Consider the following 25,660-nt stretch of genomic DNA (forward strand, 5'->3'; position numbering starts at 1 on the left):
TAGAAACTAAAATTTTCAAAACAATGGGCATACCAATACCAGTTACAACAACCTATTCAGTAATTCTAAGATCCACATACACATCCACTCATTCACCAACAGTCACTCATACATGTACTCACTCATCATATGTACTCATACACCTATACATTCTGTTACACAACGCCACTCATCCATAGAGTTACTCACACACATAGTCATTCATGCTAATAAAGAATCAAACATCCATTTACTTGCATATACAGTTATACACACACCACCACACTTACTTCTACAGAAACTTACACATACTTAGTCTTTTAAACAATCACTTATAGAAACACATACTTATTCATACAGGAACTCTTCCAATCTCTCACTCTCACATATACTCACTTATATACACCAATAGTCACATATACTAGTTTAAAACATATGTAGTTACTCATGAAGACACTATTGAGACAGTCATTCACTCACTAACACACCCATGCACAAACTCATCCACCCATACAGTCCTGCACACATGCTGTCTTCAACACATACAAACAGTGAGTCACTCATTCATGCACCTATGCACTACGTAATACCCCCCACCGAACCATACAGACACTCAAACTGATACTCAAAAATTCAACTAATAACCTATATAGACATTCATGTAGCTACTCACCAACCCATGCAGCCACTTATACACAAAGTGAGAGACTGATAGAGATATTTACATATTTAAACATTACTCACTAAGCCATGTATTCACTAAGATACACTTAATCAGTCAGTTATACAATCAATTTTTCAAAAACAAATCATCCATTTAGACACTTATATACCCATTTATTCTTCCATCGACCTTGAGATATACATATATAAAACACATGTAATTTTCAGAAAAACACACATTCACTGGATGATGTCATCAGTGATGTCTTTTGAGATGTCATCAGTGATGTCATGAGTGATGTCACTGACCATGTCATGAATGATGTAATATGTGACGTCATCAGCAGTGCATTGCGGGCACGCAAATTATAGTTATCTGAACTAACTATAACGGGGGAATTTCAATGGTTTTGTACGAGTGACAAGTCCAGCTAACTATAACACCCCTGAAACCTATGTTTTTTTCAGTGAATATATATATATATATATATCCAACAAAGAAGGTTGCCCTCAGTGAAGGCACCTCTAGCGCGGAGTAACACCTTTAATTGAAGACTGCAGAGTCGAAGTCTGTTACTTACGATCTTTAATTCAGAGCCCAACGCGTTTCAAACATGAATGTCCTTGATCACAGGCTAAAATGCAGAGCGACAGCCAGCACTGGGATGGAACACCTGATATACTCCAAGTCCCGTCCCTGTGGGCGTATGCATAGCTTGCATGATGGTGCTTGTAGTTCCATCCATATTATTCCCCAGTGGGTGTTGACTTGCCCAAAATAGTTTGAAGTTTTACCCAGGTGGGTTGATCGTGAGCAGACAGAAACTGCCACTCTGTTAATTCTTGTGTCATTCAACATGAACCTCTGCGCTCCTTTTAGCGGATTGGTCTCAATACGCAGGATCTGCAAAGCAGCAGGGCGCCTTCACAGCAGGACCAGCCGCTAAAATCCAACAAAGAAGATTGCCCTCAGTGAAGGTGCCTCTAGCGCGGTGTAACACCTTTAATTGAAGACTGCAGAGTCGAAGTCTGTTGCTTACGATCTTTATTTCAGAGCTCAACGCGTTTCAAACATGAATGTCCTTGATCATGTGCTAAAATGCAGAGCAACAGCCAGCAGTAGGATGGAAAACCTGATATACTCCAAGTCCCGCCCCTGTGGGCAGATGCATAGCATGCATGATGGTGCTTGTAGTTCCATCCATATTATTCCCCAGTGGGTGCTTGCGTGCCCAAAATAGTTCGAAGTTTTACCCAGGTGGGTTGATCGTGCGCACACAGAAACCACCATTCTTGTGTCATTCAACACGGACCTCTGCGCTCCTTTTAGCGGATTGGCTTCAATACGCAGGATCTGCAAAGCAGCAGGGCGCCTTCACGGCTGGACCAGCCGCTAAAATCCAACAAAGAAGGTTGCCCTCAGTGAAGGCACCTCTAGCGCGGAGTAACACCTTTAATTGACAACTGCAGAGTGGATGGAACTACAAGCACCATCATGCATGCTATGCATACGCCCACAGGGGCGGGACTTGGAGTATATCAGGTGTTCCATCCTAGTGCTGGCTGTTGTTCTGCATTTTAGCCCGTGATCAAGGACATTCATGTTTGAAACGCGATGGACTCTGAATTAAAGATCGTAAGCAACAGACTTCGACTCTGCAGTATTCAATTAAAGGTGTTACTCCGCGCTAGAGGCGCCTTCACTGAGGGCAACCTTCTTTGTTGGAGATATATATATACATATATATATATATATATGTATGTGTATATATATATATATATATATATATATATGTATATATATATATATATATATATATTTATTTCCATATATATATATATATACAGTTTGCCAAAAATCTGTAGGTGACAGATTTGAGAACCTAACCAAGGGAAAAGGGGGTTCTGCTAAATGTGCGAAACAGGAACCCCTGTTTAAGAAAAGGAAAATTTCTTTTCTTGATTCCCCTCACTCACCTAGGGTTGCCCCTGGGTGACATGCTTCATCATTGAGGCCATCCCAAACAGCTACTGTTTGGGGGGTGCTTCAACTTGTGAAACTATGGAGGAGCACTTGTTGTGATGGTATGTGTAGTGCAGTGCAAATGGATTGGTGGAAGTGATGTTAAAAATACCTAGCTAGTGAGCTAATTTTTTATTCTTGCTACTAGTTGGTATGGATAAAAAGGGGGTAGAAAATCTTAGATGAGGTAGGCCTGGGTACTAGTAGGTGAGATTTGACGGAGGCGTGCTGAGACTAAAGAGTTAATACAGCCGTGCAGAGAGAAGCATAGATTTCAACATATTTATGTACATATGTTGCATCCCTGTGCTTCGGAAGTACTACAGCACACTGCATTTAAAGAGGTTACTGTGTGATGCTGCAGCACTTCCTCATAGTTCTGCACTTATACATTCACCATACGCTACTAATGCATTCATTCAGTCAATTACGTACTACACATACATTCATCTAAACTTTCACACACTAACAAAGAAATTTAGCTCTTTTTTTAAACCAGGAAAGTTAGTTCTTAGAAGAACTTTTTTTTTTCTTCTTTCTTCTTTTATATTTTTTGGGGGTTTTCTGAACAATTTTAAATTTTGGGGGGTTTTTCTGCAAAAAACAAAACAAAAACAAAACAGGAGGAACCAAACAATGAACTTCTGGGAACAAAAAACCCCCCAAAAAAACTAGCAATTGTGACTTTCTTGCCGGCGGCAGATCAGATCGATCGACTGCTCACCGTAGCACAAAGTCGCATGGCACTTAGTGCAGAGCACTTTTAAAAATTGAAATTGAGGACGGGTGTCCAAATTTTGGGCTGATGAATGCACTCTTGAAGTGCTCGGCTGCGATGAGGTGGAAGGCGCAGGAGTGTCTCTCATCTGTTGGCATTCTTCACTTGCAAGATTGTTAGGCTGAAGGGTCCTCAGGTGCTTCATCATACTAGCCGTCCCGCAAGAGTATTTCTTGTTAGGATCCCCTCGAGACAGCACTCTTTTGCAAATCTTGCACATGACCAAGGTGGCATTGGTCTTCGTTTGCCCCTCGGGAAAAGTAAAAAATTTCCACACCACAGATGAAAAACGTGGTGTGCGTGGTGTCTCCTCCAAAAATTCATCCTCAGATTTATGGGGAGATGCAGGTGATGCCTGCTGCCCTGAAGCCATATTTGGTTGAAAAAAGTTAGAGCTAATTGTAAACTTAGTCTAAAAAAATCTTCTTCTCTGCAAAGAGATGCTCCTCCAAAGAAGGTCAAAGAAGAATTATTGAATTGGGTGGGGTCTTTCAATAGTTAGAACAGGAAGTGTAATGAACCAATCAAATCTCTTTTTTTGCAGGTCACATGGGATCCGCGCACCCTGTGCTTACGCATCACGCATCCAGCGCACATCCGCGAAATTGAATTAAAAAGAAATATAGGATTATATGTAAAAATATATTACTTTTAAGACTAGTTTAGAGTTTGTCTTCAATTAATATTCACATAAAATACATATATATGTTTTTTTAAATGTTAAATATTTCGCGGGATCCGCGCACCTACCGCGTCATAGACGCAGATGATGCATCGCGGAAGCGCGTAAACGTCGCATTACGTACATCAGGCTGGGAGTCGCGTACCGGTCGCATTGCGATCGCGCACTAAACACTTACCCTATTTGAAAAAACAAGGGAACCCAAAAGAGGTAATCAAGGACCTTGGGTAATAGTATTTTAAAGAAACATTGGTCCTTAGAACAGTAAGGATAATGGAAGGATAAATATAGTCCGGAATCGATACTATATTGGGGGGATGTCCAGCCGGACAAACCCTTTTTAATTCTTCAATGTAATATTCACAGATACAAAAACATACTTTTTGTGGGACACAGTCCTGTATCCACCAGGGAGAACTGACATCACATACAAATCAATTACATACAAGTGAACAAAAAGGCATTTCAGGCAAGAAGGGCAGAGCTTATGTACATTATCCAATGTTAGAAGCTTTTGTACAACAACAGATGCACTTTTTTTAACACAATGGAATAATGTGGACGTTGTTTGCTTAGGTCGACGACGTTTCGATCCTGTTGTGAAATACTAGGATCATCATCAGGACTAAATAATTTGCTGGCCTGAGCATAAGAAATTGCCTGTGGAAGTAAAGAGAGAAGGTTGATATAGAGTCGGGGAAGGTTAAAGAATTAAAGTGAGCATGCTAAAAGGAGAGCATGCAGCTGGTCGGCGAGACTCAATAGTGATCGAGGTAGGTGTTTCCTTGCTAGAGGCAAAACAGCCGTCAGGGGGTGAACAATTACTCATTAAAGGATTGAAAGGTGTACGGAAGCCAAAAGTGTAATTAAAATTAATAATAGTAATTGGCCTATGAAACATACATACGTACATCAGGCTGGGAGTCGCGTACCGGTCGCATTGCGATCGCGCACTAAACACTTACCCAACGCATACCATGCGCGGATGCTATCGCGTAGGGATCGAGAGCGGTGCGCATAGGGTGCACGGATCCAAAAAACATGGAGAAAAAAATATAAAATAACGTTTTGAACATTTAGTTAAAAAAATATTTTTAAAAATATAAAAAAATATGTTTGAAAAACCCAATAAAAACTAATAATATTTTTTAATTTCGAAAATATTTAAATGAAACAATAGGTTAAAAAAATAGTGTTAAAAAAGAATTTCAAAAAAATATAATTAATGAAATTGACACACTGAATTTGAAAAATATAGAAATCCAATGAAAATCATTAAACATGATATCTTCAGAGATAAGTTATAGATAGGAATTAGCATTTAAAAAAACCTTTGAAATTCACTGAAAAAAACATAGGTTTCATGCACGTTATAGTTAGGAATTGGCATTTAAAAAACCTTTGAAATTCATTGAAAAAACCAAAGGTTTCAGGGGCGTTATAGTTAGGAATTGGCATTTAAAAATCCTTAAAAATTCACTGAAAAAACTATAGGTTTCAGGGGTGTTATAGTTAGCTGGACATTTCCCTCGTACAAAACCCTAGAAATTCCCCCGTTATAGTTAGTTCAGCTAACTATAACTTGCGCCCCTGCAATGCACTGCTGATGACGTCACATATTACATCACTCATGACATGGTCAGTGACATCACTGATGACATCTCACATGACATCACTGCTGAACTAACTATAACGGGGGATTTTCTAGGGTTTTGTACGAGGGAAATGTCCAGATAACTATAACGCCCCTGAAACCTATGGTTTTTTCAGTGAATATATATATATATATACACTGAAAAAACTAAAGGTAACAGTAGTTAGGCTCAGATTTTCAGATTTCACGTGTACAAAACCATAACTATAACTTACACCCCAGCAATGCACTGCTTATGACTAACCGTGGGCTAGCGGAGGTTGCAGGCAATTAATAACTACGCATTTCATTGAAAAAAAGGAATTCATGCAATAATTCCGACTCCATTACATAGTGAAGTTAGCTACTGCACCCACAACCCTTTGATAAAACAACTTTACATTTACATGCTACAAAAAGATATAACCAATTCACAAACGTGAACTTTGAAAAATACCAGGCAATGAGAGAGGTGATGATTTTGGGGTTACCCCTTGCCTAGGGGGAGGGCAAGCAGATGCCTTGACCACAAAGAGAATATCATGCTGAACGATTTGGTGGTGGTCCCATCCTCCTAGGACAACCCCAAGCAAAGTTATGGGCAAAAATACAATGCCAACCAAAGGCCCAGCAAAGCATTATGGGGCGAGATTCCAGAGTTTAGTGAATATCAGAGTATTACCTCTCAGCTGAACCCGAGAGCCTGCCCCTTGAGGAATGTTTTGATATTGGATACTATAATATTCACTGCACTCTAGAATATTGTCCCATAATGCTTAGCAGGGCCTTTGGTTGGAATTGTATTTTAACCCATAACTGGGCATCTGCTTGGTTCTCTCCCTATGTTAGGGAGGACCCCAAAATCATCACCTCTCTCACTGCTTGCTATATTTTCATTTTCACCTTTGTAGGATGACTATATGCATTTTAGCATGTAAAGATAGAATTATTTACTGTTTGACCAAATGCACTGCTTGCTATATTTTCATTTTCATGAGATGACTATATGTATTTTAACATGTACAGATAGTTATTCGTTGTTTTTGCATAACACAGAGTTCATGAAAAAACCCTGGACTAAGCTGCTGCACCCACAACCCTTTGATAATACAACTTTACTTTTACATGCTAAAAAGTTTATAACCAATTCACAAAAGTGAGCGTTGAAAAATATCAGGCTATGAGAGAGGTGATGATTTTGGGGTCACCCCTAACCTAGGGGGAGGACCAAGCAGATGCCTTGAACACAAAAAGCATATCATGCACAACGATTGTGGTGGTCCCATTCTCCTAGGACTCCCCAAGCAAAGACATGGGCAAAAATACAATGACAACAAAAGGCCCAGCAAAACATTATGGGGCGAGATTCTAGAGTGCAGTGAATTTTATAGTATTAGCTCTCATCTGAGCCCGGACAGCCTGCCCCTTGAGGAATATTTTGATATTGGATACTATAATATTCACTGCTCTCTAGAATCTTGTCCCATAATGATTTGCAGGGCCTTTGGTTGGGATTGTATTTTTCCCCAAAACTGTGCTTGGGGTGGTCCTAGGAGGATGGGACCACCACGGAATCGTTCAGCATGATATGCTCTTTGTGTTCAAGTCATCTGCTTATTTCTCTCCCTAGGTTAGGGAGGACACCAACATCATCACCTCTCTCACTGCGTTTTCACTTTTACTTTTGTGAGATGACTATATGCATTTTTTAATGTAAATATAGAGTGATTTCTTTTTTTAAGGGTATGTGAGATTTCAGTTGTATTAAATGGGATGAGATGGAACGGAGATATGGAGCGTAGATCACAGAGTTTTTGATTAATTTGCAGAATTCCGTGTAGTGGTACTCCGCCAACTACTCCCCCCTTACTTATGACCTCAAATATTACATCGCTCATGACATGGTCAGGAACATCACTGATTACATCATCCACAGAACCACTCACACACCCACTCACACCCCCACACAACCGATCATTCACCCACTCACACCCACACAAACACTCAAATAGCCATATACTTACCAAGACTACCCAGAGCAACTCATCTACCCACTCACTCACTCATAGAGCCTGATCTGGACCAGTCACTTACCCATACAGCCACTCACGCAGCCACGCTCTCACCCATGCAGCTAATGACATACCCAGTTATTCACCTATGCAGCCACTCACACACACTCATTCAGCCATATGGCCTTTCAACAGAGCCACTCACTCACCCACACAAACCACTCAAACACTTACTCACATACTCACACAACCAGTTACATATCCATTCACACATCCATACAACCCCTCACATAGTAACTTACACACCCATACAGCTACTCACACACTAACTCACTGAACCAAACACTCACTCAAACAGCCACTCAGCCACCTACACATGCAGTCACATACAGCCAATCAGATACCCGCTCACAGATTCATACTGTCACTGACACAACCACTCACCAACCCATACAGCACTCACACAGACACTACATCACCCATTTTCCTAACATCCGGCATCAACACTAGGCCTGGGCGAAAATTTCGTTCCGTTTGCGGAAATTGCGATAATTTGACATTTTCGCGTTCCGCGGAGAGCGCGAAAATGTCAAAAATTCCGGTTTCCGCAGCTTGGCGATAATTTGTTTCTTGCTCGCGCTGTAAAATAATACATTCTCGCGCGCGCACGATCGCCTTACCTGAATCCCTGCGTTCGCCGACAAGTTTTCTTGATCCGGTCGCGTTCTCCATGAGATGTTGTATTGTTTTTAGCCATTTGCGCTGTCTCGCGACAGTTCGCGCCCGCAGTGACGTCATGCATCGCGCGATCACGTCTTTCTTCTCGCGATCATGCACCGCGAGAACAACTCAAAACAAGATGGCCACGCCCGCAAGCAACCACATGGGTAAGTTGGCGACCCGCAACCATGCAGAAAATCTCGCGAACATGCCGAAAAAAAACTTCCGCATCTTCGCCATATTTCCGCTTGTTTGCGATAATTTTAAACATTTTCGTGATAATTTGCGAAGGTTAATTCCGCAAATTCCGCCCACCCCTAATCAACACCATGTCTGCTATAGGCACACAGCCTCACAACACCATTCATTTCCTAAAGAATATTCCACTGTCCCCTGCACCTCCCTGTGTGCCACTTCCCAACCTGGTGCACATAAGATACACAGTTAGATCTCTGTGTTATTTTTGCTCTTTCTTATCCTTCCTGAGTGTACATGAAAATTTAAGATGGTGCAGTTTTACGAATGGATACACTGTATTTTGAATCATTTCTAACTACACTGAGGCCCCGATTAAGATGTCAGATGGACCTGAGTCCACCGACATCGATTGGGTACTGGGATCGACTGATCTACTGTCGGTAGTCCCAACTCAGCAATTAGAATGCTGTTGGGTCGCACTCCTGTTCTTTACAATGGGAGCTTTCATTCTGACCCAGAATGCACGCTCTTAGTGTAAAGTGAAGAGCTGCTGTTCCTCCCTGCACCCAGTGGCAAGCACCCCGAGGTGCCTGCCACGGGGTGCAAGGATCAACAGTGGCCTCCATTCGGAGGCCTTGAACCGATGGGGGCCCTGCTGGGGGCCCCCAACGTCGACTTCCAACATCCTTTCTGTGTCAGAAAGGCCGCCACAGAAAGGCTGTCGGAATCCGACATTGTAATCCCTTGGGCGGAAAGAGGTGCCCTTGAGATTACAGCAGGCTTTACAAATGGCAGATGAGAAGCAATTCAGAAATCTAATTTGGATTAATTTCTGACCAAATCCATCTAAATGGATTGGTCGGAAATCAATCCAAACTGCTGATTACGATGCAGTGGGATCGGCTACGACCGAGGTTTGGAGCCGTTTCCTTTGGCATCGTAATCGGGCCCTAAATTATACTACTAATTTACCTGAAACAATGACATGTTTCACTGATCTTCTTCTTGCTTGTTTGCTTTTAGAGAAGAGACATGACCCAGAGTACTGCCAGACAGAAGGCCTGTGAATGACGTGACGAGTGAATAAACAACACGGACATCTCTTCAGCTTGTGAAGCTAAGTGTAATTGCCAACTGCCAGCTTGAAAATGGCCCCAAAGAAAGGTGTGGAAAAAAACAAATTACCTCTCATTAATAAGTAAGGCATTATGCACTATGGAGTACAAGCAGTCTTTCTCTTGTTGTGCTAAATTAATGAAGGCATGCTAGCTCAGCTGGCGCCCTAGTAGTACTCGTTAGTCATACTCTGCTACTTTCCGTAGTCTGCAGCTGGGGCAGCTGTAATAGACAATTAGCTTATTCCAATGGCTCTGCTCTTCTCCAAAATGCCTGTCAATCTTACCCTGACTAGAATGTATGAGGTTACAATGCATGCCTTTACAACGCAGTGTTTACATTGCAACATCCTTTACAAAGAATACATTTACATCGCATGCCACTACAACAAATTTTTTAAAACTACATTTACAATGCATTCCATTACATCGCATTATACCTTTACAATGCATACCATTACATTGCATTTAAGGTAAGTGTTGGATAGTGTAGGGGTAAAAATTGCTATTCTAACTCCAGTGGGTGCAACAGTAGGGTAAGTGTTGGATGGTGTAGGGGTAAAAATTACTATTCTAACTCCTGGGGGTGCAAAAGTAGGGTAAGTGTTTGATAGTGTAGGGGTACTATGCGTTGTAATGGTATGTGTTGTAATGGTACGTGATGTAATGCCTGCGTTGTAGTGACATGCGTTGCAGTGTCATGCGTTGTAGTGACATGCAATGTAATGGCTGTGTTGTAGTGACATGCGTTGTAAAGGATGTTGCAAAGTAATGCAGTGCGATGTAATCACTGCGTTGTAAAGGTTGTTTCCCCCTGACTACAGGGCAGATTAATAATATGAATGATACACGTCACGTATAAAATAAATCATGTAGACATCCTGTCTGCCATAAGAAGGCGGTAGGAAAAGCAATGCACTGCAGTACAGGGAAGGGATTCAGGAATGGAATATATATTGTGTTTGGCACATTCATCACAGGCTATCCCATCTGCAAAAGTCAAGGCACTTACTTATTGACACTTTATTCCATGGCCCCGCCCTCCACCAACCTTTTAAAAAAAAATCACCAACAAATACATGTTCTTGGCAGTAAGGAAAGGAAACGTAACTTACTCTACTGCAGGGTAAATTAGAGGGATTAAGCCAGGTAAGAAGATGGTTTACTAATCAGCATGTGCCTAAGCTTTGGCTACTGAGTCACTTTGGTTGACAATGTTGAAAGGGAAGAATTTGAACAGGCATCAATCCGTTATGGTAGCCATGATGAAATATATCATTTGGCTAGAAAGATATGGTGCATGCATTGAATGGATTTTTCACATTTTTGGGAAAGTTGGGATAGAACTTAGGAAAGAATAGAGGATTGAAGTACTGGTACAAAGGGACTGAGTAGGCACTTAGAGGGGAGGGAAAGTCACCTTCTTTTCACCTTGCCATGCATTGAAACCTTTGTAAATGCCATATTAACTCAAGCAGGCACACATTACACAGCCAACACTGCAGTGCCAATTTGAACCATGCAGCAGTTAGGTCATCATTTGTGGCACTGGCAAAATGCCATGGATAGGGAGGGAGGTGATGATTGTTGATGGGTGGTAATCATAATATCTGCCTTGTTTTAAAAAATATTGCGAGTCAATGGATTAGACAGAAATTCCACCCAATCCTTTGAATCAAAGCTTTAATAAAACCGTTCCAAGCAAGTGAAGTAGGCGAGCATGCCCCTATACAGAAGAGCTCCCTTGTTTCTTCAGCCAAGCAATGGTTCATTCAACATTTCATTGTTCTTGTATTCTTTGCACTTGGCATGGATACATACCATTTAAGCTTTCCATTCTCTGATCCAGTCTTTCACCATTGAAAACCATCTATTCATATATATCCATCATCTTAACATTGCTCTCAACAAACCTTTCACCAACATCCATTTGCCGACCCATGCATTCTTTCACCCACTGACCCATTCATTCATCCTGCTTTAACCCACCGAGCATTCCTTTCCCCCACTGATGCAGGCATCCTTTCACCCATATAATTTCACCCACACAGGCAGGCATCCTTTCAGCCGCATACCCAGTCAGCCATCCTTCACAAACCTATGCATCGTATTACCCATCTATATGCATCCTTTCACCCATGCATTCACTCACGCATTCTTTCACTCATATTACATTTCACCCATCCATTCTCCTTACATCCTTTTTTCCCTTTTCCTTCAACCCATTGTTGTTAAAGTTCATTTTGAACCTTTATCTGCTAAGTTGCAGATTGAAGAGGCCATTAACTACTCAACTCGTGCTGTATCTGCTAAAGCGGGATGTTCACAAGTCAATGCCCTTGCAGTAAGTATATTACTAATTGTCAATAAATAAGCAACGTGACTTACCACCGCCCGTCCTTGCCACCGATGGGAACCCCCCTTTGACTGCCGCTGCTGTGTCTGATCTGCTGGTAATCTTGTTGCTGGCTCCAGCACTGGTGGTCTGTGCGGCTAGAAAAACATTACACATTTTAAATGCCAGATACGCATCCCCCTATTATTTGTCTTTTTGGCAAAATACCACCACAATGTCTCACTACAGTTTGGTTCCAGGGTCTTCTATCAAAATATCTGTTGGACTTGGCCCTTTTTGCAGGGTCATCCCTGAACTTCTTGCCTTCCTCCTATATTTTTTCTGACCTGTTGTTGGCTGTTTTATGACTCTGGGCACTTTACAACTGTTGATCAGTGCTAAAGTGCATATGCTCTCCCTATTGTAAATTATTGTATGAATTAGTGATTCCATGATTGGTTGGTTTGGTTTACCTGTAAGACCCTAGTACAGTGCACCAGGAGTGCCCAGGGCTTGTAAATCCAAATGTTGCTGGTGGGCTTGCAGCACTGGTTGTGCCACCCACAGAAGCAGCCTGTAAAAGTGTGCCTAAGGCCTGCCATTGCAGAGCCTGCGTGCAGTCTGGTACTGTCATGCTGACTGGACAAGTGCACCCACTTGCCAGTCCCTAAACCTTCCCTTTTCTTCATATCAGACACCCCTATGGTCGGCCCAAGGGCAGGGTGCATTGTAAGTATAAGGTAGGACATGCCCTGGTGTGTGTGGCATGTCCTAATAGTGAATTACAGCCATTTTCGTTTTTCACTATTGCAAGGCTACCTGTTCTCCATAGGCCAGAATGGGCAGTTTGATTATTACATCTGATAATCTTAACTGACTCAGGGAACATGGTAGAAATTCGAATTTAGTATGCCTGAACTCAGAACGATAAAATACATTTTTTAGTGAAGTTGGTTTTAACATTCTGTGTTTGAAAATACCACTTTTAGAAAGTAAGTATTTTCTTGTCTAACCATTCAAACCTGCCTCTGCTAGGTTGTGTATTCCTTGTCTGGAGTTTGAGTGACAGGGCTGGGGGATTCCAGGAGACAGGGTGAGTCCGCCCAGTGGTGAATAGCGAGATCTGCATCTAGATGGGAGGGAGGAGTTGCACCTGGGACCTGAATAGGACAGTGCCTGCCCCCCACAGTGCTGGCTCCACCCCCTGTGGTGCGTCTGATGTCTCTGCCCTGCACTGTGAAAGGATAGAAGGAATCATGTCAACAAAGTGCTCCAGGGCTGTGCTTTCCCTCCACAATGCTGGCTCCACCTCCTGTGGCGCCTCTGATGTTTCTGCCCTGCACTGTGAAAGGAAAGAAGGAGTCATGTAAACAGGGTGCTCCAGAACTGGTTTGGACTGGGCAAAGGCCCCTCTGCCCTCATAGGACAAAGGATTTGGGGGTATAAGTAGTGGGACCCTGATCCCAAGAATTTAGATCACTTTTGGAACAAGAAGAAACCTTTACTGAGGAGCGGAACCTGAAGAAACTCAGGAGAGACTATCCCTAAGCTGAAGTGCTGCTTGGGGGATTGGCCTGCAGTGGTTTGCCTGACTGCCAAAGGAAGGAGAAGAGACTTTGTGCGCTTATTTCAACTTGTAAGGATCTCCAAGGGCTTGGAACAGAGCTTGCCTCCTGCTGAAGTCTCAGGGACAACAGACTTCAACCCCCAGCTCCCCAGAGTTCTTTGGAAGTGCCTGCTGCTGCTTTGGGCCTTCTGAGGGACTGCGTGTCGCAAGGAGCTGAAAGCGCGACTAACCGAAGCAGAAACGTGTCGCTGTCGCTGCTGCTGCCGTCGCACTTCTGAACAGGGGTGTCGCCGCTGGAGTTGTCACACTGCACCGCATCGAGAGAAGCGCCTCGCAACGAAGAGGAAGCGTGTCGCCGCCGCTGCTGCCTGCCGTCGCACTTCTGAACAAGGGTGTCGCCACTGGAGTTGTTGTACTGCACCACATCGAGAGAAGGGTCTCGCAACGAGGTAGAAGCGTGTCGCCGTTGCTGTTGTCGCATTTCTGAACAAGGGTGTCGCCGCTGGAACTATCGCATTGCACCACATCGAGGAAAGCGCCTCGCATCCCGAGAGAAGCGTGCCGCCGTCAGAGCTGTTGCCGTCGCACTTCTGAACAAGGGTGTCGCCGCTGCAGTCCACGCATCGAACCAAGAACTTCTCGCATCCCTGGAGAAGCGTGCCGCATCTGGAAGATCTTCACATCTTTATTTCTTTGCACCAGAACTTTGCCGCATTTCCATCGCTGCGACATTGCTTGTCGTGGAAGCGCAACGCATCGTAAGGCACATTGACGCAAAGTGTTGCATCTTAAGAACTGAACTAAACTAAAAACTACCATCTTAAAGTAATAGTATTGTGTATTTTTGTCGTTTATGGTCTTGTGGTAAATCTATATGAAGTATACTTATTTTTTATATAAAACCTGTGTGGTGTCCATTTGTAGTGTTGTCACTGGATTACTGTATGTGGTCACAAATGCTTTACACACTGCCTCTGAGATAAGCCTGTCTGCTCGTGCCAAGCTACCAAGGGGGTGAGCAGGGGTTATTGTAGGTGTGTACCCCCTTACCCTGACTAGAGGCAAGGGTCCCTATCTGTCACAAGTACCTACCTGTGCCAACTAGAGACCCCCAAATCTAACAATATCATATTGGGCATTTGAAATGTTTGAAAAGCCTGATAATCAAGCCAACCAAAAACATTTTTTAAAGGAGGGACAGAACCATGATGAATCTGAGTCATTGAAGCGCAATGAAGGGTGTATTAATTGATAAGCGAAGGACATATGGTCTTGGTTGGCAAATTCAATGGGGCCGCCCTAATACTTCCAGCCATGTTGCATTGTTATCAACTGCTGGTATACTATGATAATAGCACATACACACCATGGGGGATCCACACGACCATTTTCACTCTCTTGTTTTACTGTTTGAGCATGAGCAAGATACAGAAGCCTTCAGGGGCGGTGCATCCATTGGGGTGTTGCCCCACTAATCACATTGGCCACGGAGGAAGATTAACTTCATCACCAGGCGCATCCTGACTTAAAATCCGAGTCAGTCAGGAGGACGCGCCGCTGAAGGGGGTGGGGCAGCACTGGAGGGTTGGGTTTGTCGTTGACTTCACTTCACTGAATGACAGTAGCAGGACAGGCCCAGTGCGCATGTTCAGGTTTGGGCACATCATTTTTCTGACCAGCCAGAAAATGCGCATAGTATAGCCTGCAGTGCCCTGCATTAGGAGAGTGAGTGAAGGCGAGGGCTGCTACTGGCCAGTGGCCGCAGCCTCCAGTCTCCTATGGGTGGAGACAGTCCATGCTCTAGCCAATCCTGGGGCTGCTGGAGCAGCGTCTGGACTGGTTGAGAGAGGTTGAATGGTGCACCAGCCACTCACGAAGGCGCCAACGCGGCGGCGGACACCGGCACAGGAACACACAGCAGATGCGGTGCTGACCCGGTGGCGGTCAGGTAAGTTTTAACTTTTTTTTTAAATGTTATTTTCAAACTCCACCCCACTGCCCCCCACCCTCGCATGACCCCCCCCCACACAGCCCCCCATGCGTATTGCAAGCTGCAACTGTCCTACACAAATACCACTGTATTGGGGCTCGGCTCATTATGTGCATCAAGGACTGAAAAGTGAGACAGGCAGGCTGCCTTTCCTCGTGAGCTGGGGATCGTGAGGGTCAGTGCGATGTGGGACTCTCGGGCCCGAGGGTCGGGATGTGAGGGCAGAAGGGTGCACACTGCCATGCTGCCCTCCAGATCAGGTATGTGCTCAGCTCCTACGTGGGGTTCTCTGCGGGTGGCCAAATTACACCGTCTGCCCAGTAAACAGTTACCATCGCAGTAAAAAAGCGCTAATGTATAAGCTTAAATGTCACCCTGCTGTGTCTTGTGTTCTTTTCTTCATTTGAACCTAGACAAGTTCAGCTGAAATACCTGTTGACTGTGGTACCTTGGGAGTGGTAATAACACAAGACAATTTACTTTGCAAATGTCTCGCTTTCAATAAGACGCATGATATGTTATTTTTTACTCTTTACAGACACTGACAATGTTGTTGCACAATGGAACTAAGGCAAAGTGGGCTAAAATGATTGCACAGGAGCACATAATGTGGTCTGGATAGTAAAGTAGTAAAATGTGTCATATGTAGGTGTGGGCTGGAGTTATCATCAGCCTGGTGCTTCTATTGGTGTGCTGGGGAACAGACAGCATTTTATTTAGTTATTGAGTTTTATATAGCGCGAACATGACACTTTTGAGTATCAGTAAATTTCAAAATATGTTTATTGTGTGAGACTGTGACCCATAATCTCACGTTTAAAATGTATCTTTAATGTATGGGAATTAGAATTTAGTGGCTCTAATCTCATTGCTCACAATGCACCTTCTGTGCCTAGCCATGGTTGTGAAACTGATTTGTCGTTTAGTCCCATACATTTTCACTCTATTTTATGACACATCATGTTTGCCCATAGTGATTCTCGTTGGTTGCTTCTTCTGGGATTGTGCATGATTTCATTTGGAGTGGCTTGAAACACCTGTTACATTTACTGGATTGATGTGTAAAATGAGAAGCATAAGTCTTTTTTTTGCCATCAGAGAGTGATGGACTCATCTACTCACTGCTTTGTAATCTGTGCTGTCCCTGTGCATTAGTTTGTCCTCTTTTCAATTGCTATATGTTTGTGTAGTGTATTCCATCTCTTGGGGTGTTACAGGGTAGGTATGTGCTGTATATATTTTAATTCTGGATGTGAGGAAACTCGATTATTGCAATTCCAATGCAATGTATTGTCGTGTTTGTTTTTTAAACCTGTGTTTAAGATTGTTGCTGTACATGCAAACGCACTGCTTGATACGAAAGCTCGTGAGCACCTCCACAGGGGCCCTACTTTAGGTGTCTGTTCGGTGCTGGTAGTATTCCCTATAGTAAGGGACTGCGTTGGAAAGAGATAAGAGGTATAATAAATACCAAAATCTCGAGTGGAAAAAGTAACTGCAGTTAATTGTTTTCGATCACCCCCAGTCCTTTATAATAATACAGTTATTTTTTCTTAAATGTGTATCATGAATTAGACAGTTATGTTGTGTGGCTGTATGACTATGAGTACAACACTGGATGAGCTGTATGCCCTCATGAGTGAGGGTTGAGTTGAGTGGTGTGAATACACTGGATGAGAGGTGTGCCCTTCTGAGTGCAGGGTGAGCAGTCTACGTTTGTGAGTGTAGGGAGATCGAAACAGTGTGCATCTTTGAGTGCAGTGCAGCGAAGGGTGAGTGATGTCTGTGTGAGTGCAGGTTGAGCAGTGTGCCTGTGTGAGTCCAGGGTGAGTTATGTGGATGGGTGAATGCAGGCTTAGTGATGAGTCAGGGAATGGTGAGTAATGGGTCTATGAGTGCAGGGTGAGTAGTGTGCCTATGTGAATGCAGGGAGAGTGATGTATCTGTGCAAGTGCAAAGAGACTTGTCTGGCTACTCCTAGAGATGTGTTCGCCAAGCCACCTCTTTCTCAAATTTGCTTGAAAATGCACCATTTGCCCACTCTTTTTTCAAAGTTTTCTTGGGGGGAGAACCCCTCCAGACACCCTGTAGGTGGATCCGGCAGAACTGATAGACTAGTACAGACAGTTTGAAGTCAAGTACAGAAACTTGAAAAATATAAAATAAGTAAATAGGATAATGCTGGGATAAAAAAATGTAGGTAACAAATAGAATGGAGAGGAATTAGAAAAAAATAGGAGACAGGCACAGCAAAATTGAAAAATAATTCTAAATGTGAAGTAAAAGTGAGGGAAATAATAATATTTACAACGAGAGGGCTTACTGGGTCCAGCAGAGCCATCTGCCGAGACATTTGTGCAGGCATCTCTGGCTCCCTTAGCCACCTCTGTGGACCCAGGCCAATCCCTCTTCTTGCCTGTGGATGCGAGGATAATAAATAAATAAAATAAAATAAAATGGCACATCTAATAATAATCTCCCCAAAAATATTTTGACACGGAAAAGCAAAGACAGTAACATTGAACTTTTCTAAATCAGATTTCGTAGTGTACTACTAATATTGTAGACCTATTCCTAATTTCCAAAATCTACGCTTAGTCCAAATTACCTAAAAAACATTTTGGAACTACTAATAAATTGCAACGAATGATGTTTGCTTCTCATCTCATCTCATTCTCAACCTCTCAGTCTCAAATTAAACCTCCTTTGATGAGCCAACTCAGTCTGTATTTATTTCAATGCATAGGTGCATGCACATACAACACATCACTGGGAAATTGCTTGGGGTTGGGATTGGGACTGTACAAAGTACAATATCAAAGATAGGCACAGTGAAGTAAGAGAACGTGCTAACTCACTAATAACTACTGCCTTAGTTACAGGACAGAGGAGTCTCTGCAGGACCTCTTAAATAAAGAGCTAAAGCAAGTGCCAATGAGTAGGATTAGGTAACACCTCCAAGCACCTGTCTAGATGATGATCACATAATATTTGTAACATAAACTTAACTTACCTGAATGTGAGCAGCAATCTTGCTATGTGGAAAAAAATATTAAAATTGTTAGAACACAACAAATAAAGAATTATCACTCACCGAGCCCTGCAACCTCCACACCCAGCAGGTCGAGCAGGTCCTAGTCCCTATCCAGGATGTTGACCCACTGGTGCGTAAGCTGTTGTTGGGTGCTCCAAACCCCAGAGCGGCGAACAGTTTGGCACACCCTTTCCCAGCGCTGCAGACTCTCCCAGAAGCCATACCCACTGCCAGGCCTGCCGCCTTCTGCTAGGGTGGAGGAGGGGTGGCGCTGTACATAAAAACACTAGCACAGCCAACCCCACCTCTGAAAAAATAGAGAATGCTGCACCCTTTTGTGGCGCTGATGACTGCAAGGTAGGCGGCTGGTGCTTTGGGTGGTTCGGGTGGGGAGCTGGCGCTACTGCTCCCCTGCTCTGAGGGATAGATAAATTAGAGAGGTGTAGGATTAAACAGATTAAGGAGGAACTCAAAAGTAGGACCCAGCACCATCAACAGAACAAACAAACAAGATGACTGCACCAATGCTAACTGCGTGGTGCCTTTCATGCATGTTTTTTGCATTGCATAGGATGTAAAATGTCACACGAACGAGCACGGTGAGCGACTCCGACCGCTCGCGGAACTCCGTGTAGAACTGCACAGCTTGCGGAAGATGTATGTATGTGGTATATGTAATTTGTGTGCAGTTGCGGTTTATAAGGGGACAATAAATAATAGAAATCATTGTTTTGAAGATAATCAGAGTTAAATATATCTATGTATAGTTAAAAAATGTGTGTATATAATCTGTGGGTAAATATTTTGATGTGCTTTTTTATTAAATACTGAAGAGCTTGTAATTAAATAAGATTATGGACTGATTATTGATGGCTCTTTTGAATGTATGGCTCTGAATCACATGGCTCAATGGAGACGTGAAGTTGTCCCTAAACTATAGCGAGATACTCTGCTTTTTGGTACTAGAAGGCAGGTTGTCTTTTGTTGCCTTTGGTATGCCTTACTCCTGTGTTCCTCTCTAAGGGGCAGATTTATGTTGCCTGGCGCATCTCTGCAAATCAGCAGGGATGCGCCAGGAAAGATGCGGCACGCAAGTTTACCCTTGCGCCACCCATGATGCGCCGCATTTACAATGCGGCGCATCATGGCACAGGAATAAACAGATGCGTGTCGCATCTGGGGCGTAAAGTTGGCGCAGTGCTGCAGTAGTGTTGTGCGCAACTCCAGCACACTTCCAACTTGCCCTATCTGTAACGTGGTGCGTCAAGCCTTACGCCTGCTTCAAGCAGGCGCAGGGTTTTGACGCATCAGCGTTGGAAAAGTGACTCAGTGAAATCTTGTAGATTTCACTGAGTCCCTTTTCAGGGGCGTTCCTGCGACGGAATGCCCCACCCCTGCATAGAAACACCCACATGAAACCTGACGCAGGTTTCATGTGCGCAGGGCTTTACACCGTGACGCATCTCCATAGATGCATCACGATGTAAATAGGGCGCAACGTGGCGCAGAGTTTACGCTGCCACTGCATCACAAAAGTGACGCAACGGCGGCGGCGTAAAAATGGCGCAAGTCCAACATAAATCTGCCCCATATCTATATTTCTACAGGGGCCCTCATTCTTTATTTGTATATTGCTGTTGATGACTGAGGTCTGCTATTTCCAATGCATATACAACTGTGGGACTAATCTCTTCACACGTTTCATTCAACATTAATGTTTGGTGATGAGATGATGTCAGTCCAGGATGTTATGTACATCTTTCCTCAATTCTGTAAGTCAATAATGTGCTCTACATTTGTGCATTCAAATTCATCTGTGGTGCAGAATTGTATGCAGGCTCTCTTCTTTGTGAAAAGCTAGCCCTACTTGGCACACCCTCTTGTAGATAAAGACTGAGAGAATCAAGATAGATAAGGTGGCAATGGACAAATATTTAATGGTAATCTACATTGCTTCGAGCTCAAACGTGCCTTGTCACAGTCCTTGCTTTTCCACGTTCCTAACTTTTTGGGATAGTAGTGTGCTAATGACTGATTGATGTTGATAACATGAATGATTGCAGTAAGTGGAGATCTTTATCCACTATAACATGGAGGGGATTAGGAATGAGAGAAGCAAGAGTTTCAAATAAATGTATTTGATTAAGCAATAAAAACTATTGGGGATGTCTGTGATATGCATGTTTGTATATGTCTGTTTGGTTTGTGATTTCCAGTTGCTGGCCAGTGCAGAATCAGAGGTGTAATGGGCACGCCCACAGATCCCATCGTGCGGAGGAAGGGCCCAGTTTTCTCTTAATGAAGGGGGCCCCATTAGCATGTCTGTGCAATGTGCCTCTTTGAAGCTCAGTTGCATTTTGCAGCATACTGGGAGCAGCTGACACCACCCAGTCGGGGGCCATTAAAGCAGCTGAAACACATTTTAAATGGTTTTCTTGTTACATTTAACGGTATCTATTGATAAGGGAAACAAATACCAGCCAGGCCTTTAAATGTTAGTGATTGCATGTGATTTCCCAACGTTCCTATTAAAGGATCTGATAGAACCCCAGAGTTCTTTTTCCCTTGTGCATGGTTTGAAAAAGAGGTCAGACAAAAGTTAGAAGCAAAATGCAATTCATATAGTTTAAAAATAATTTACTAATATATGCCAATAGCACAACATTGAATAACTAAGGTGACCAGCTTTACTTAAGTATTTCCTAGTGCTTTGTGTATTTTCTTCAAACAAAAGTAGTCTACAAAGCAGGTTGTCTTTGTGTTACATAAAACGATTCAATGAAGTCAATAAAAGCAGAGATCTCAACCTTTCTCTTGTTAGATGTATCTTTTTTTTGCAACGTGGGGGCATATTTATAAGAGCTTTATCTCCGCTTTTTTGGCTGAAAAAGCGGAGATAAAACTATCACCCTATTTACAAGAGGGTGCTAACATGCATGATCGCATGTTAGCACCCTTTTACCCAACGCCTCCCTTTGCATCTCTAATGAGATACAAAGTGGGCGTCACTGGGCGTACCCCATATTGGACAACCTTGTAAATATCGCTGATGTTCACATCGCGATATTTACAAGGCTGCCCCAGCATTTTAGCACACGTTAGTTTTTGGAGAAAACAGCTGTTTTCTAGCAAAAATAACGTCTGCTAAAATGCAGACTTACCTATCCCCAACAATGGGGTGGATTATGCTGATACGACCCCGTGGGTCGTATCACCAAGGTTATCGCCGTTTTGCAGGAAACATCGCTGGGAAACCAGCGATGTTCCCTGCAAAAGGGCGATAACCTCGCTATCTCTGAAATTTTTATCGCCCTGGAGTAACGCGTTGTTAATAATGCGCTACCAGGGCGATAAATTCGAGAGATAGCCTGCGATAATATATTTATCGCAAAGCACAACCAGCGATAATTATCGCTGGCCGTTGTTAATATGCCCCGTGGTTCTTATTATTTTTATATTTTCGTTTTAGACAGGACTACAAGAGCCAGGATGCAATGCACTGACTACTCACAAATGAAATGGACAAATGCAAGGTCACTGTGTATGGTTTAATGGATGATTTATTGTATACGTATACAGGATGAAAGCCTTTTTTTCATTGTTTAGACAAAGTATGTTTATGTTCTCACACTGGAATAACAGTATTATTAGGCAGCATTGCAATTTTTATTTCCAAACTATAATCCAATTCTCATGTATAACAAGGGAGTCCGTGATACCAAAGCATAAGCATTTTCTGTGGGCCTGCGAGGAGGGGGATCAAGCACATGATTTTATTGGGAAGATGATGATAATGCCAGGCGGCTGTAAGGTAATTATTGCTGAAAGGGGAGCCTGAAAGGCTTTACTGAATTGCAAAATGGGTTTAGTGCATATTAAAAAGCCATATTGTCATGGCAAACCCTATGACTTTGTGAATTGCAGGGAATGGGAATTAAAACTTCTTAGTTTTTTAGGTTCTATGTTAGGTAAAGAATTAAATTATATTCATGAGGTTTTGTTGCAGTTAAAGATATAATGTGTTTTAAATTGGGTTCTTTAAAATCATTTTTCAGTAAAATATTTGCATTTCTATTTTGTGTACCTGAAAACGAATTACGAATATAATAAACAGAAGTTAGGTCTGCTGGTTTCAGTCACATATCTATACTATGAAACATCCACAAATGCATCTATTTAGTGGATTAATTGGAGTGGGGAGACACGTGGTCATGTGGTAGGTAATTCAAAAAGAGCAACTGATGGATGGAATGCTGAGCAATGTCAAATATTCACCCCCAGTATCGCGATCTGGGCCTAAATCCATTGTTTATTTTGCTTACTATGCCATACCAGTTTGTTCCCAGCCATATGCAAATTAGTCTTGACCCTCTTCCTTATGGGAACAGTCCAGCCTGAACTGCCAAGCCAGGTCCTCCCTGGACCAGAAACAGGCATCCTGGGACCGGATTCTGGGCATCACCCTTCATTAGCCAGGCTAGCTTGAATCCAGTGGTGTAGTGAGCACGGGACCCACGTCTGAGCATACCCTTCTCACTTAGGGTGGCATATGCAAAAGAAACAATTGATGGACGGAATGCTGGACAATGCAAACAGTCACCCCTAGTCACAAGGATCTGGTTTTAATCCATCATTATTTTGCTCACCACAGCACCCAGTTTGGACCCAGCCGTATGCAAATCAGTCTTGACCCTGTTCCTTGTGGTTACAGTCCAGCCAGAACTCCCAGGTCAGGTCCTCCCTGGACCAGAAACAATCACCCTTGGACCGGTTGGCGTGTATTACCCCTCGTCAGCCAGGCTAGCTTGACTTCAGGAGCATGGAGAGCACAGCACCCACGTCTTGGCACACCCGTCCCACGAGTGACAAATGCAAAAAATAAATTGATGGACCGAATGCTTAATAATGTCAAACATTCATCCCCAGTCCAAAGATCTGGGCCGAGATCCATTGTTTTTTTTGCTAACCATGTCATTCCAATGTGTTCCCAGCCATATGCAAATCAGTCTTGACCCTGCTCCCCATGGGAACAGTTCAGCCCGAACTCCCAGGCCAGGTCTTCCATGGACTGGAAACTAGCATCCTGGGACCGGTTTTGGGGACCCACGTCTGGGCTTACCCGTTGCACTGGGGGTGAGAAATGCAAAAAGAACAAGTGATGGAAGGAATGTTAAACAATGTCAAACATTCACCCCAGTACAGAGATCTGGGCCTAAATCCAAATTTGTTTTTGCTCACCATGCCATTTCAGTTTGTTTCCAGCCATATGCAAATTAGTCCTAACTCTGCTCCCACGGGAACAGTCCAGCCCGAACTGCCAGGCCAGGTACTCCCAGGACAGGAAACAAGCACCCTTGGACCAGTTTCGGGGTTAATATCCCTCATCTGTTAGGCTAGCTTGACTCCAGTGGCATGCAGAGCATGGGACCCATGCCTGGGCAAACCCGTCCCACTCTGAGTTACATATGCAAAAATTATAATTGACGGACAGAATGCTTAACAATGTCAAACAATCATCTTCACCTAAGTTCATAGTTTTTTTTGCTCATAATGTCTTTCCAGTTTGTTTCCCGGCACATGCAAATCAGCATATCTAGCAGGCGGGGTTCAAGTTTCATTACGCCAGTGTGCATAATGTCAATTTTCATAAATTCTTTGATAATTGTTTTGCACTTAACAAAATGTTGTTATCTTGATACACTATCAGAAATTCATCCAAAGGTGCCTGCGCTGTATCCATGGTGTTGGGTATTGGTTGGCAATTAAGAGGCGATCAAGTTGTGAATAAATGCCAAAATAATCTAACATTTTGGCAATAAGGGAGAGTATTTTAGGGGTATGTGGTTTGCCTGTCTAAAGGGTCAGTATCCTCCCTCGAGCAGTCAAGGAATGTGATGACGAGGACATGGACTTTGAGTAATGAAGATTGTCAGCAAGTGATCATGTTATTTCTTATTGACAGTGTATGTTCTCCTGGAGCATTTATGGTGTCCAGTATCCAGCTGCACGGTATCTCATGCAGTATGAATGGTTTGTGGTATTTACGTTACACCAACCTTATCAAAAAGGCAGCGGAGTGCTGTATAGAATCAACATAAAGTCAACAAGTGATACAAGAGGAAGTTGGCTTGTGAAAAGTTAGGGCCTCATTTATGAAAAGTGTGGCATCGCTGCGATACATCAGTGATGCAAAATGTTTCACTGCGCCCTCCTTGCAACACCATGTATGCGCTGTATTTACTATACGATGCCCCACGTCACAAGGATTAACATATGTGTCAGGAATCCTGACTTATCAGTCGGCGCAAAACTCACACATTGCTGGAGTTGTGCAACTCCAGCAATGCATCGGGTAGGCCTATGCCTATTGCAGTGCATCACCCTTAAGCCTGCTATGAGGCAGGCGTACGGTTTTGACACAGTTGCATCCTAGAAGTGGCACAGTGAAATATGATAGATTTCAATGTGCCACTTCTACGAGGCTTTCTTATGGGAGAGCGCCCACCCTGCATACATTATACCTGACACAGGTTTACAAAGTGACACAACGTGGCGCATTAGATATGCTGGCGCTGCATCACTAAAAGTGATGCAACAGTGGCTCACAAGTGTTGCAAGAGGCTCATAAATAAGACCCTTAATGCATAAGGTGATGCCAGTGTCAGCTGCACCATCTGCTTCGAGTTGCACCGGTGTGTTGCCTTCATATTCAAAAACGAAAATGTATTTCTGCTCCTTATAGCACCTTCATTTTCTTTTTCCTACATATTTGTTTATTTCAATAGCAATGCACTTTTTATCCTCGCAAGTCGTTTCAGTCTTTTTCTGACTCTGCATGTCTCTGTTTGCATCATCTTACTGACAAAGAAACTGTGCTGCGGCTTGAAAATTCGGCATACTTTATATGCCAGGTCCCTTCAGGATAGCAAGA

This window comes from Triturus cristatus, chromosome 4_2 (assembly GCF_964204655.1).
Source record: "Triturus cristatus chromosome 4_2, aTriCri1.1, whole genome shotgun sequence".
Classification (NCBI taxonomy): Eukaryota; Metazoa; Chordata; class Amphibia; order Caudata; family Salamandridae; genus Triturus; species Triturus cristatus.